The sequence below is a fragment of the Callorhinchus milii genome, unplaced genomic scaffold (genome assembly GCF_018977255.1).
Source record: "Callorhinchus milii isolate IMCB2004 unplaced genomic scaffold, IMCB_Cmil_1.0 Scaffold4, whole genome shotgun sequence".
NCBI classification, from domain to species: Eukaryota; Metazoa; Chordata; class Chondrichthyes; order Chimaeriformes; family Callorhinchidae; genus Callorhinchus; species Callorhinchus milii.
Window position 1 is genome coordinate 53,115,020 of NW_024704745.1, and position 14,129 is coordinate 53,129,148.

A 14,129-nucleotide genomic window follows, 5' to 3' on the forward strand; every position below is an offset into this window, starting at 1 on the left:
AAATCCCCAAGGTACGGAAGGCTTTCAACAAAGCCAAGGACCTTAGTATTTTACCTCATCCCCTGGACAATTATCTACAAAGTACGATTTCAGGTCACAAAAAAACATAACCTAACATGAAAACTTAACACTAAAATCTCTTCCGAAAATACACTAATCATCTCCACAAGCAAACAATCCATGCACTATATTCTACAATCTTTGAAAATCTACTCCTCTTCATAATATAATAATAATAATCCTTGCATTTGATATAGCGCTTTTCACGTTGGGAGGACGTCCCAAAGCGCTTCACAGAACACACTGTAAAGTGAATTGACTGTATATTTGTGGGCGAATGCGGCAGCCAATTGCGCACAGCAATGTCCCACAAACAGTCGTAGATTGAAAATGACCAATTTATTATTGTTTTTGGAGGGATTATTATTAGGCGTGTGGAGTAAGGAAACTTGCCCAAGGTTTCGCCCTGCCTGGAATTGAACTCAGGTCTCTCACTTGCAAAGCGAGTGCTCTAACCACTGAGCTACAGGACTCCACTTCATACTGTAGTTTCAACATAATTGAACAATATTCATATGGTAGAACAACTTAGTTAAATCAGATTTCCTCAAAGCTGCAGTAATAAGAAATGTAAAACCAAGTACGCAAGACAGATCAGCAAATTAAATTAATAATCATTCCATTTGCCTTATCTTGTTGAAAGGGCATCTCAAAGCGCTTCACAGGAATTACTGTGAAATGGAGTCATTGTGCATTTTGTAGGCAAATGCACCAACACAATTGCACACAGCAATATGCCACAAATAGCATGAAATGAATGATCAATTTTATTGGTCATAGGTGAACTGAGCAATTCATATTCTAAACACGAATAAAATATATTTGGGATTCACTACGTCAACAGTACGATGAAGAAAACTCTTTTTACTTAGCTTTTGAACATGTACAAGTAAACCATTTAAAACAGATTGAGGCACATATCATTCTTTATTCATTTGCGAACATTTGGCAGAAAACTTACAATCTATTGAAGAAAAATGGATCTATAAAGGTCTCTGATAAGCACACATTTGACCAACTTAATTGTTTAAAAAATACTGAACTGGGAACAAGACTATTGATGTGAAAAGTGAAGCTCTAGTATTTTGTGCCAGTTTACTTTGTTATTCACAGATATTGTTTTGGAAGAATGATCCACGATGAAATAAAGCCATTCTTGATCTTGAAACAGAACTGCTGGCTAGTATCAATTTCATAGTGTTCTGGGCTTAGTTTTCCTTGGCACATTTAAATTTTTGGAAGGTCTGTTCAATGTATCAATAACCAACAGTGATAAAACCTTGAATCAAACAGTCACAATATAAGATTACAGTACAGCATAAAGCAGATTTTGGTGGTCTACTCATGGCTCAGTGTCAGACTCTGCCACTGCGAAGCATTCCGGGACTCTACCCTGTGTGAAGGGCACTATATAAATGCAAGTTGTTGTTAACAAGGTAGCTGTATCAAAAGTGACAGGTCCACAAGCTACGAATTTTACATAGAGTGATGTGGCATGGAAACAGGTCATTCAGTCTAACTAGTCAGCGCTGATGTTTATAATCCATGGGAGTCCCCACCCCTCCTATATCCCTCTTTTTCCTTCCCCCTGCATACAGCAAGTTTTCTTTTAAATACATTGATGCTATTTGTTTGAACAACATTTAGATGAATGAAAAGAATCAACTTTTCTATTGGACTTCAAAATAACATTGCCTTACATTATGATTGGAAACAAACTTTAAGCCTCTAACCTGAAGTATTGGAATTTCCTAAACTATACTTCCAATAATAATAACATGCATTTATAGATGAGTTTCTTGTAAAATAAACATCTTAAAGTAAACTAAATTTAATTAGAAACCAAATTTCTTCTGGAGGCTAACACGGCAATCATCTATCCCACGAATAACGAGACTAGAAAACGATTCATTGGAATACAAGAGAATTCCTTTCTCGTCCAAATATACAAGACAGATAAGACAATCTCCACGTTTTACTGTAGCAAGTAGCAATGAAACAGCGAAATGAAAGACAAACGGAACCTAACTTAATACCACAATCAAAACAAGAATAATCTGAAAACGAATAATAAAGCTGTATTTAATATAGAATGGTATGTAGGCAAACATGGCAGCTGACCTGTGGCAGCAAAGTCCCACAAGCTAACAAGTTAAAATTAATTTAGTTTTTTTGGGAGGGTTGAATTGGTATGTCCAAGATAACAGGGACAATTAAAAATTTACAAAGGGAATTAGTTTTCAAGTCAAGAAAGGCGACCGATAAATTGATTGCATCGACATTTTAGAAAGGCTTTCTATTATGCTGTAGATGGACCAAATAAGAAACTGTATACTGCAAACACTGAACCAAACCAACATCTCTTATGAGTTTTACATTGATGATACGCTATAAAGAGGTTGATAACTGCTCATTTCCCTGCCCAGAGCTATTACAATTTCACTACATTTTACTTAATCTCACTCATCTATCATTTCACTGTTACTTTTGTTTGGTATTTTTCACTTAATTTCTTGGTAGCTGTTAACCATATTTATTCCTAATTTCTTGAATGCTCTGGTAAACCACAGCAGTTTCCTCTGCTGCTAAACTGATCCGCTAGGCTATGTACCACTGTTGGAATCACCGCGAGTCTACTGTATGACATTGGGTTTGCTCGGAAATGCACACCCGCTGCTGGGGGAGAGTTCTAAGGGGATTCTGGACAGAAGGAACTTTATTTCTGTTGGTATCTCAAATTACCTATCAAGCTACCGGCCCATCTCCAACCTCCCCTTTCTCTCCAAGGTCTTGGAAAGAGTTGTCGCCTCCCAACTGCGCTCTTTCCTCTCCACCCATTCTCTTTTTGAACCCCTTCAGTCAGGTTTCCGTGCTGCTCATAGCACAGAAACTGCCCTGGTCAAGGTCACCAATGATATCCTGACCATCTGTGACCAGGGCTCCCTCTGTCTCCTCGTCCTCCTCGACCTATCGGCAGCATTCGATACGGTCGACCACGCTATCCTACTCCACCGCTTGTCCTCCCACCTCAACCTTCAAGGCACTGTCCTTGAATGGTTTAGCTCTTACCTTTCCCACCGTCTTCACTTCGTCTCAACGAATGGCTTCTCCTCCACCCCCCGTACTGTCTCATGTGGTGTCCCTCAGGGCTCTGTCCTCGGTCCCCTCCTCTTCACCCTCTATATGCTCCCCCTCGGTGACATCATCCGCAAACATGGGGTTAACTTCCACATGTATGCGGATGACACCCAACTCTACCTTTCCTCCTCTACTCTCAACTCCACGACCACCGATGTCCTGACAGCCTGCCTGTCCGACATCGAGTCCTGGACGAGAGACAACTTTCTTCAGCTCAACGTGCGAAAAACCGAGGCCCTCCTGATTGGCTCACGTCAGCGCCTCCGCACCTCAGGCGCTGACACCATCAGCATCCAAGGCTGCACTCTCCACCTCTCAAAGCCAGTCAGGAACCTCGGCGTTTTGTTCGACCCTGAGCTGTCCTTTCTCCCTCACATCCGCACCACAACTGGCACCGCCTTCCATCACCTCCGGAATATCGCCAGATTACGGCACTACCTCACCCCTCACGCTGCTGAAACCCTGGTTCACGCCTTTGTCACCTCAAGGCTGGACTATGGGAACTCTCTCCTCGCCGGCCTTCCCGCCACCTCCCTCCACAAGCTGCAGGTCATTCAGAACTCTGCAGCTCGTGTACTGTCCCGCACCAGGCTTCGGGACCACATCACTCCTACCCTCGCTCGCCTCCACTGGCTCCCCATCCCCCAGAGGATTGATTTCAAGATCCTCATCCTCACCTACAAGGCCATTCACGGCCTTGCTCCCTCCTACCTCTCCAACCTACTATCCCCCTACCTACCTGCCCGTACCCTCCGTTCCTCTGGCTCCGGTCTGCTCCACGTCCCCCGCCCCAACCGCCCTACTATCGGTGGTCGGGCCTTCAGCCTCTCAGCCCCGAGGCTCTGGAACTCCATCCCCCAGTGCCTTCGCCTTGCTTCCTCCCTTTCCTCCTTCAAGGCCGGTCTCAAAACCTTTCTCTTTGACCGTGCCTTCAGCTCCCCTCTCGACTCTCTTCCTCTTCCTCCTCCTCGCTCCCTCCCTTCCCTCCCCTCACCCTGACCATTTCCCCCCTCCTCTCTCCCTCCCTTCCCTCCCCTCACCCTGACCATTTCCCCCCTGCTCGGGTCATGACCCAACTGTGCAGCGCCTTGGGACGTCCTCCTGACGTGAAAGGCGCTCTATAAATGGAATCTTGTTGTTGTTGTTGTACCCAAAACACCGAACATACAGAAATGCAGACTGCCACAAACTTATCACAGAATGTTAAAGATCCAATGGCAGTATTCAAAAAAAGGAGTTTCACCGATTTAAGATAGTTGTTGAAAGAAATAGAGGGTAGGTTAGGAAAAAAAAATTCACTCAGCGAGTTTTTCAGATCTGGAATGCATTACCTGAAAGGGTAGAAGCCGATTCAATAACAACTTTTAAGAGTGAAGTAGATGGGTATTTGGGGAGGACAGGATTGCAGAGCTATGGAGAGAAAGCAGGCCAATGGGATTGAGTTGGATTACTCTTTTAAGAGCTGGCACAGACTCGATGGGCCGAATGGCCTCTTTCTGTGCTGTATGATTCTATGAAAACAACATGAAAATGCCTCAAAGTTGCCGCAACAGGACATTGTGGAAAATAACACACCTGTGGCCAGTTATTTAAAAACCACAGAAAAAANCATATCAGCATCAGAATCAAACTGGAACCGAGTTACAAATATAGGAGTTCTCTAGTTGTCAAGGTTTAATCATCTGGCTTCCAACAATAACATGTTCTGAAGAGTCTCTTATCACGTTTTTTTTAAATTGAGTTGTGTGACGTTCACAATCTTGTTATTTACAGTATATTACACAGCACACATTGGTTGTAAATATATGCTAAGAAATACTTCAAGACAGTTGTATATATTTCAATAGCACTACCAATTGGCTGAAGGGTTAAGAGGGGTAGGCTGTGTGCAAATTCGCTGGACGTTAAAGTTCTAATGGCAGTATTCAAAAAAGGGAGTTTCTCCTGTTACAATAAGTAGCATTGATATAGGGCAAATACAGATATGGGTAAATTGGCTGCTTCGCTTGCCTACAAGTTACAGTCAGTACACTTTGCAGTCAAGCACTTTGAGACGTCCTCCCGACGTGACTGGCGCTATATGAAATGTAAGGATTATTATTATACAATCATTTTTCAAAACATAGACAGAACACAGAAGAAAGAACCATGGGTATGATTTACCTCTCACTCATACAGCTTTGATTATACCAGGCTTTGAAAGCCATCAACTGTACCTCGCAGGCCTTCATCACAAACTCTCCATGCAAAGGGGGCAGTAAGGCTAAGGACCCACTGTTGGAAGCAATCACCCAAATTATTCTGTCTTTTCACGTACTCCTAGTTATGTTTTTATTTTTCTATATCCTCAACTTCCTTTTGCAGTTTTTTTCTTCCCTGCCTCCTAGCATTTCTGTTGCATGTAACTTGATCCCAAGCCTAATCCAACTATATTTTGTAGCTGGCCACCAGGAAGTAGGCAAGAATGAGTTGAATTGGATCCATTTTTTTCCTTCCCCCCTCCCACCACTCTAGGTGAGCAATCAATCACTTTGTTTCACTCCACAAATTCCCAGAAGAGCCATCAAAATCAGTTCCACCTTGTGGTGTGAAGCCCTACCCTACAAACATGCTGCCCAAGAGTGCGATGTTGTACAAGTGCATCCATCACCACCAGACCACCTCTTATGTTTCAACTCATATTTATTTTCGTTACCTTTGGTCAGTCTTTATTTGGTTTCCTTCCATTTTTTCAGCCCTCTCTTTTAGATTGTACATAAGGTCAAAGAGGTGTGTGTATATATACGTGTGTGTGTATTTAAGATCCATTAAAAAAATAAATAGATGGAACTTAGGTTCATTAGATGAGTAGGCAAAATATTACATAAAATTGATAGTGGTTTCCTGCATTGTAAGTTCGATTGCCAAGATTAATCTGAGGCCAGACCAAAGTGAGGTGTGCATTATTTTCTTATTTTAAGATTAATCTGATGGTCAGAATTTTTCAGTACAACGTCCACATATATCTATGCAGTCTGCTTGTTTAAACTGAGCCACAATGTGTCTACCTGCAATTTATTTAAAATCTCTGGACCAATAGACCAAACCGGTTGCTTCAAAGGAAGAGAGAAAACTGAAAGGAAAGTAGATAATAGGAAAGAAAATATTTTCTTTGAAAAGGGATCAGCATTTACTAATAGAAATTTTTTTCCTATGATGGAGCACTCCATCTTAAAAACATTAATTTCTTAATAGAGAATGCAAAAGTGCTAGATTCATACTCAAAGTTAAAATCATACGTCATCCAATTTATCAGCCAGATGATTAAAAATGCTGAAATGTTCAAAATCACAAGAGCAGGTAGAGTCAATAATATTTTCTAACCATTCAAGCATAACTCAGGAAGGAAGCACGCTAAACACTGTAGGATTATATTGCAATTTTTTTAAAAAAGTACACTATTCTATAAAACACCCTAGGCAGCACCTAGAGAAAAAATACTCTGGAACTGGTCCAGGTAATCATTTATACAATTTATAACCCAGGAAGATTTTAGCAACCCATTTTAACACCCTGTAAATGATTTTGTTTTTAAACAGTGTCAACTGCTGTGCAAAAAGTCCCACATTTCATCTCCCAACAGGGGATTGTCTGCTATTGAAATGTAAATCTATCTTTCAAATTTACTGGCACCTAACCACTGTAAACCAGACAATATCTTTGCTGTGGGTGGGGGGGAAAGAGAGAAAACCTAACTGGTTTCTTGGGATGTACTTTTTCCAAGGTTGCAATTTACAGAGGTATTTGGAATATCCAGTTTTATACAATGATTGCATGCAGGGGATTTCTAAGTTATTCTGGCTCTTGTGACTAATAGACCAGAGAAGCTATATTTTTAGACCAAGCGGGCATGTTGTTTTTCTAAACGTTTCTGGCTTAGTTTCCCACGGCTTTGCATTTTCTAGTCTATTAAATAAAAACAGCCAATGAAACCAATCTTTTCTCTCCCTTGTTTTGCGTTCCCTCGTGGTCCTGTGGCCGACCCCCAGTAGCTGGGAACTTCAAATGCAAGCTCACAAAATCCTCCACAAGCACTGCTGATGGAAATGGCCGATTGATTTTTTGAATGTCACAAGAAATAAGCACACCAACAGGAAAATGGTGCATTAACAGTGCCTACTTGCAAAAAATTTAACTCCATTGCGCACACTTTTCAAGAACTAATGGTTCAGTCATTTTACACGTGTTGTGCATATGCGCAGAGTGAGGAGCAATATAGAAATTCAATCAAGTTGTATTACTGGATATATAATGCCGATATATATATATGCGTGTGTGTCTATATATACAGTGGAAGCCAGTTAAGCCGGACACATCGGGGACAGCTGTTCTGTCCGCCTTAATAGGTGTCTGAGGTTAGCCGAAATACCATTCCCAGCCAGCAGAGGAGCCCCACCGAAGGCGTATAATATGTAAGAATTGTTTCACTTGAAGCAATGTTAACTAACCAGATAGTTAAAATACTCTCACAGAATTCACTGAAATATACTTACATTTGTTTGGCTGCAAATTTCAGTTCAGTACTTTCCCGCCCAGCAGTGGGGGTGGAGCTTCCTCCCTCCCATTGCCGTTCCCAATGGATGGGAAGGAGACCGGTTTGCGGGAGCTTCGAGGGGATTGACAGCCTGCAGTGGCTTGTGAATGGATGGGTTCCACCGATTCACAAGCAGCTCAACTGTCAATCGTGATTTCCCCTCCCTATACAAATGAATCGGGGCTGGGCATTTAGCTCAATTTACCCCATGTTCGGGGTTAACCGGCATCTGGCAAAAGCAGATTCCACTGTACATTTATGGAGTCCCATAGTGTAATATGTAGCGCGCTCACCTCGCAAGTGACAGGACCCAGGTTCAATTGTCAGGTGGGGTGAAGGCAAGTTTCCTTACTCGACACGCCTCTATTTACCTGGCAGTAAGTAAGAACCCGGTTGTTAGTTCGATTCGCGAATCGCTTTCCAGGGTAATAATCTAATAAAAAAATGTGGCAACTCAATCCACGACTGACTGTGGGACACTGCTGTGCATAATTGGCTGCCGCGTTGCGCCCACAAAATACAGTCAATCCACTTTACAATATATTCTGTGAAGCGTTTGAGATGTCTCAACGATGTGATGAGGTGCTGTGTCAAATGCAAGGTATCATATCAATGCGTTATATATTTATTATGTTGCATACACAACATAACAAACACCAGGGAAAAATATAATGAATGCTGAAAACAAGAAACACAAAAGCTTTTCATCTTGACAAGTTATTTATGGAGAAAATGCTGTATTAATAAGGACCGAACTGTGTGCGCTGATCAAAGGTCACAGTACACAGTATCAGAGAGCGTATTCCAGTAAGGACCTACTGTGTAGCTTCATCTCCCCACCCCCACCATCAGTGTCCGACAAAGAGGACTATTTAGTACCAGCATGCCCAAAGGAACATGCTGATCAGAAGACGTTTAGAAAGTTCAACTGCTCGAGTACTGAGAGTAACAGCCTGTGAAGTCCTACTACTCAAGGTAATTTAACAAACACACGTCAAACTGGTATTTTCTCCCGCACAGCCATAGACTTAAAACAAACACAATATTCACTTGGTCTCCAATGACTCATAGAGAGGAGGTGCAAGAGAAAGGAAAAATACACAAATAAAACACTATAATTTTCAACTAAATAGAACTACAATAATGTGAAACGTCATTGTCTAAATAAGGTGTTATTCGAGCAAAAAACAAAAGATCATCTAACAAAATCAGCATTCTCTCAAAAGTGCAAATGTTTGGAAAATTAAACTTCGAAAATAGTTTATTTTCTTTCCTCATGTCCACGATGAGTAATTCTGCTCAACAGACAAACAAGAACTTTATCGAACTTTAATCTTCTGATAGAGGGCACTGTACCAATTGACATATGAACAAGTGAGACAAATTAGCACATATGTATCAACCTCAATCTTTCTCTCCTCTCGCTTAACGACCCGACAAAAGGCTGTTAATGTAAGTGAAAACTTCATCCTGGTAATTTTCTGGAATTCATCATTTCCTCAAAAATAATCGGCAGCTCGAGAAATATTTCATAACCCAACTTGATTGAGATTCCATATTACCACATGCTTATCCAAGATTATCATTTGTGTACTGATAAGTTATAAAATTGCACAATTCTGTAGATTACATTTAGTATTTACATGATTTACCTGAAAATATGCAAACAGGGAAAGATGCAGCATGATGTAACTTAATGTAAAGTATCTGGCTTTTAGAAAAACATGCATAGTTTTATTGTATATTAAAATAAATACAAAGGATTATATTGGTCTTTGATAACTCTTTTTCTAGATTTTATTTAGAAACATGTAAGTTATAATGCTGGATGTCCCCATTGTATCCTCATTCTGCTTAATAGAAACCACTTACACAAACATGCTGTGTAATTTACCATAATTAATGGCACAAACAAGGATGAGGGGTGTACCATAAAACCACCCAATGAAATGGAAAGATAAACAAAGACTCATACCCTTGAGGTAAGCAGTTAAACAGACCCCAGGGCTCACTTCATTCCTAAGTTCCCAGACACAACATATAGTTGAACAGATCTTCACTGCAAAGGCACCTATCAGAGTTCAGAGGTCACAGTTATGAAGATCTGGCTAGCAATGGAAGTCCAGCAACCTCAAAACCATTTACACAGTAAGGACTTGGTCTCGATATCTGAATGAAATCAATAACTATTGAGCTTCATACTGCTAGTACTCAAATACTCACAACTTGTAATTTGATAAACAACAGAGTCTGTAGTCTCTTGTCTTGGAATTTGCGGGTATACTTGTACCATATTGTTAATGTGTAAATATTAATACTTATACATATACATACCAAAGATTTTTTCAAAATAAGTCATCTTTATAGACAAGAAAAATAATCCTCCTTGCTTTTGACATAGTGTTTCATCTCATCATCAACACGCCTCAAAAACATCACAAGATTTGCTGCAAAGTGTATCAACTGTATTTTGTAGGAGAATGCAGCAGACAATTTGTCCACTCCTCTTTTTGAATTGTGCCAGAGGATCTTTAATGTCCACCCTGAACAGACACGATCTTGGTTTAACAACTCATTTGAAGGATGGCATCTCCAACAATGCAGAGCTCCCCCAACAATACAATGGCATGTCAGTTTTGACTGAAAGTCCTGATATGTGGCTTGAACTCAAGGCGCGAATGCGACCAACTGAGCCAAGCTGACATCTGCCTGGTGTGAAAAATCATATCCAGCAATCATACTGTACTACTTGGGACGTCCTCCCAACGAGAAAGGTGCTATACAAATGTAATCTTGTTGTTGTACTGTATTTGGAAATTATACATTCAAACAAGTGTCAAACAGACATAGTAATATGGACAGAACATTGTCTCTCTTTGTACTTGCTGCCCAAGAAAAATTCTGACTGTGTATGAGAAATGAATAAGGTCAGAGCATGTGATAATGAATAAGGTCAGAGCATGTGGTAATGAATAAGGTCAGAGCATGTGGAGTCAGGGGAAAAATAGCAGAATGGATAGCAAGCTGGCTGCAAAACAGAAAATAGAGAGTAGGGGTAAAGGGTAGCTACTCAGACTGGCAGGGGGTGGGCAGTGGTGTTCCACAAAGATCGGTATTAGGACCACTGTTGTTCACAATATATGCATTAATGATTTGGATTTGAGAATCAGCAGAGCAATTTCAAAATTTGCGGACATCAAATTGGGGGGAGTAGTTAATACAGAGTGCAACAAATTATAGCAAGACATTAATAAACTTGCTGAGTGGGCATTTAAATGGCAAATGCATTTCAATGTAAAAATGTGTGAGGTGGTACATTTTCTTAGAAGGAATAAGGAAGTCACATACATCCTGGAAAATAAAAACCTAAATGGGGTAGAGGAGCAAAGGAACAAGGCGTACACATACACAATTCACTAAAAGTAGCAACCCAGGTTAATAAGGCCATAAAAAAGCAAGCCAGGCATTGGGGCTCATTTCTAGAGGGATAGAAATGAAAAGAAGGGAAGTTATGGTAAACTTCTATAGAACCTGGATTAGACCACACTTAGAATACTGTGTGCAGTTCTGGTCCCCACATTATAGAGGGTGCAAAGGAGGTTCACAAGGATGATCCCAGAACTGAGAGATTATACCTATCAGGAAAGACTGAACATACTTGGACTCTTTTCTCTTGAAGAGAGGTGGGTAAGGAGTGACCTGATAGAGGTCTCTAAAATGATGAAAGGTTTTGATAGGGTAGTCATAGAGAAGATGTTTCCACATGTGGGGGAGACCAAAACCAGGAGCCATCAATATAAAATAGTCACAAATAGAACAAATAGGGAAGTTAGAAGAAATGTCTTTACACCGAGAGCAGTGGGAATGTGGAACATGCTACCACAAGCAGCTGTTGAGGCAAATAGCACAAATGTATTTAAGGGAAAGCTAGATAGGTACATGAGGGAGAAAGGAATAGAAGGTTATGCTTGAAGGCTTAGTTGAGGAAGGGCAGGAGGAGACTCATGTGGAGTATAAACACCAGCATAGACCAGTTGGGCCGAATGGCCTGTTTCTGTGCTGTATATTCTAATTTATGAATACATATAAAGTATTAAATTGTTCCCAATTTCTTTTTACATGCATCTAGTCAGACCCTGTTATAACACTCTCCAGTATAATGCAGGTCCACAAATAGTAGGGATGCATCACAGACCCACATTAGCAGATCTGGTATTGACTGGCTGACTTCCTGCACATAACACAGGCACAGAAGGTTTCCCAGAGTCTAAGGTCACTTATCAACTGTGGCACTTTTTACAGCATGAGCATGCTCACTTACAACACAGCCTCTGATTAATGGATCAAACCACCATGTTAAAACAGGATTTAACTAGAAGCAAAATGCAAAATACTGCAGATGCTGGAAATCTGAAACAAAAACAGAAGTTGCTGGGAACACTCAGCAGGTCAGACAGCATCTATGGAGAAAGGAAAGTGAGTCAATGTTTCAGGTCCACGATCCTTCGGCAGAGGTGGAGGTGGCAGATGATGGAGTGGGGAGTAAGCGATTCAGAAAGGTAGGGAGGTGCCAGGGCATGAAAGGATTTGTAGATGATGCTCAAAGCACTTAAATACATATTTATGTAATAAATGCATTTTATTTCTTCCTGTTACACAAATCTGTACTTGTGTGAACCAGACTGAGTTCCACATATGTATGCCACAAAGAGAAACCATATTGTTTTCACTTGTAAAATTTTAGCTTTTACTTTATAAATGTAAAGTGATCACTGGCAGAGTTACATTTGGTGTTTTCTGGGTCATTGGCAACAGCACGTAACCTTAGTCACTGCCCATCTTATCAGTGCAAGTTTTTTGCGCTTCTCCGAATAGGACTCTCTAGCTTCCTGAATGAGATTGCAAAGATTTAGAAACCACATTGGGAAAAACACCAGATTAGCCAATGGTTTGGGAATTTGTGTGCACATCTGTCTAACCCTAAATGTGGAAACTCGTAAAATACTTGGAGAACACTACCGATTCCTTTCAAAAGACGTTATCCTTACAGACGAGAATGATTTGCAAAAAAAGCCTCCAGGTGGTCCAAGAGCTTCAATGGTTTATTATGCGGAAAATGCTGTGAAAATTCTTCCCCCATTACATCTCTGTGAGTCAGTGAGTGGGGAGGTTTCACTAGGTTAGGTCATTTGTGCTTCTAATTTGTTTTACCAATTTGTCTTCTTCAGGATAACGATTGGGTTTAAGCACTCTGAGTCCCTATCCTGCATGAAGGATGCCATACAAATAGCACCTTGATATAGCATCTTATACAAGTTGCAGTTGTGATAAGGTGCTATATCAAATGAAAGGACTATTATTTAGTATAACACTCCTCTCTATAATGCCAAAAACTGAGCAGAGGGAGTGGACAGGTTGGTCAGGAGAAGCAACGCTGTGGAGGGCTTTGAAGGTAAGGACCAGGATCTTGAACTGTATTCTCTGAGTGAGTGGAGTCGTATGACGATGGGGGGGTGATAGTATTGCAGAGACTGGTGTGGGGTAGGACATGGACTGCCGAGTTCTGGATGATCTGCAGCTTGTGGAGGGAGAATTTGGAGAAGCTGACAAGCAGAGATCGCACAGTAGACACAGTAAAACGGATTAACTGTGTATTATTTTAGGTAAACACAGCAGCCAATTTGCACACAGCAATGTCCAGCAAAAAGCCATGGAGTGAGTGATCCATGTTATTTGGGTGATTAATGGCCAGGAGACTGGGTGTAACTCCATTCTCTTTTTGAAGAGTGCTACATGATATTTGTCTACCTGGACAGACAGACAGGACTTCGGTTTATATCAAGTACGAAGGACAGCATCTCCAACAATGCAACATATCCCCAGCTCTGCACTTGACCTTCGAACCTGTCTTCCACTCCTCTCTCACCACCATTATAACCCACATGAAACCGACCAACTGCTCCCTCGACCTCATCCCTACCTCTCTCCCATCCCTACCCCTTTCCTTACCTCCTAGCTCCACCTCCTTGCCCCTTTACTCACAGACATAATAAATATCTCCCTGTCCATTGGTGCCGTTCCCACCTCTTTAAAAACGGTCATCATCACTCCTATCCTTAAAAAACCCTCCCTGGACTCATTCCTGCTCTCAAACTATAGCCCCATCGCCAACCTCCCTTTCCTCTCCAAAGTTCCTGGAATGATTCATTGTTTTCCAGCTACATTCCTTCCTCTCCCCCAACACACTTCCCAAACCCCTCCAATCGGGCTTCCATGCCACCCAGGGCACAGAAACAGCCCTGGTCAAAGTGATAAGTCACATTCTGTCCATCTGCAACCAGGGCTCCCTCTGCCTCCT

The 14,129-nt window shown here is 41.3% G+C and overlaps 1 protein-coding gene across 1 annotated transcript in view; it reads right to left on the reverse strand.

Annotated features, from left to right (window-relative positions):
• The window catches only part of LOC103185146 (rho GTPase-activating protein 42), a 175,273-nt gene that overhangs the window by 109,065 nt on the left and 52,079 nt on the right, over positions 1-14,129 (reverse strand). The gene's annotated exons all lie outside the window — the stretch shown is intronic.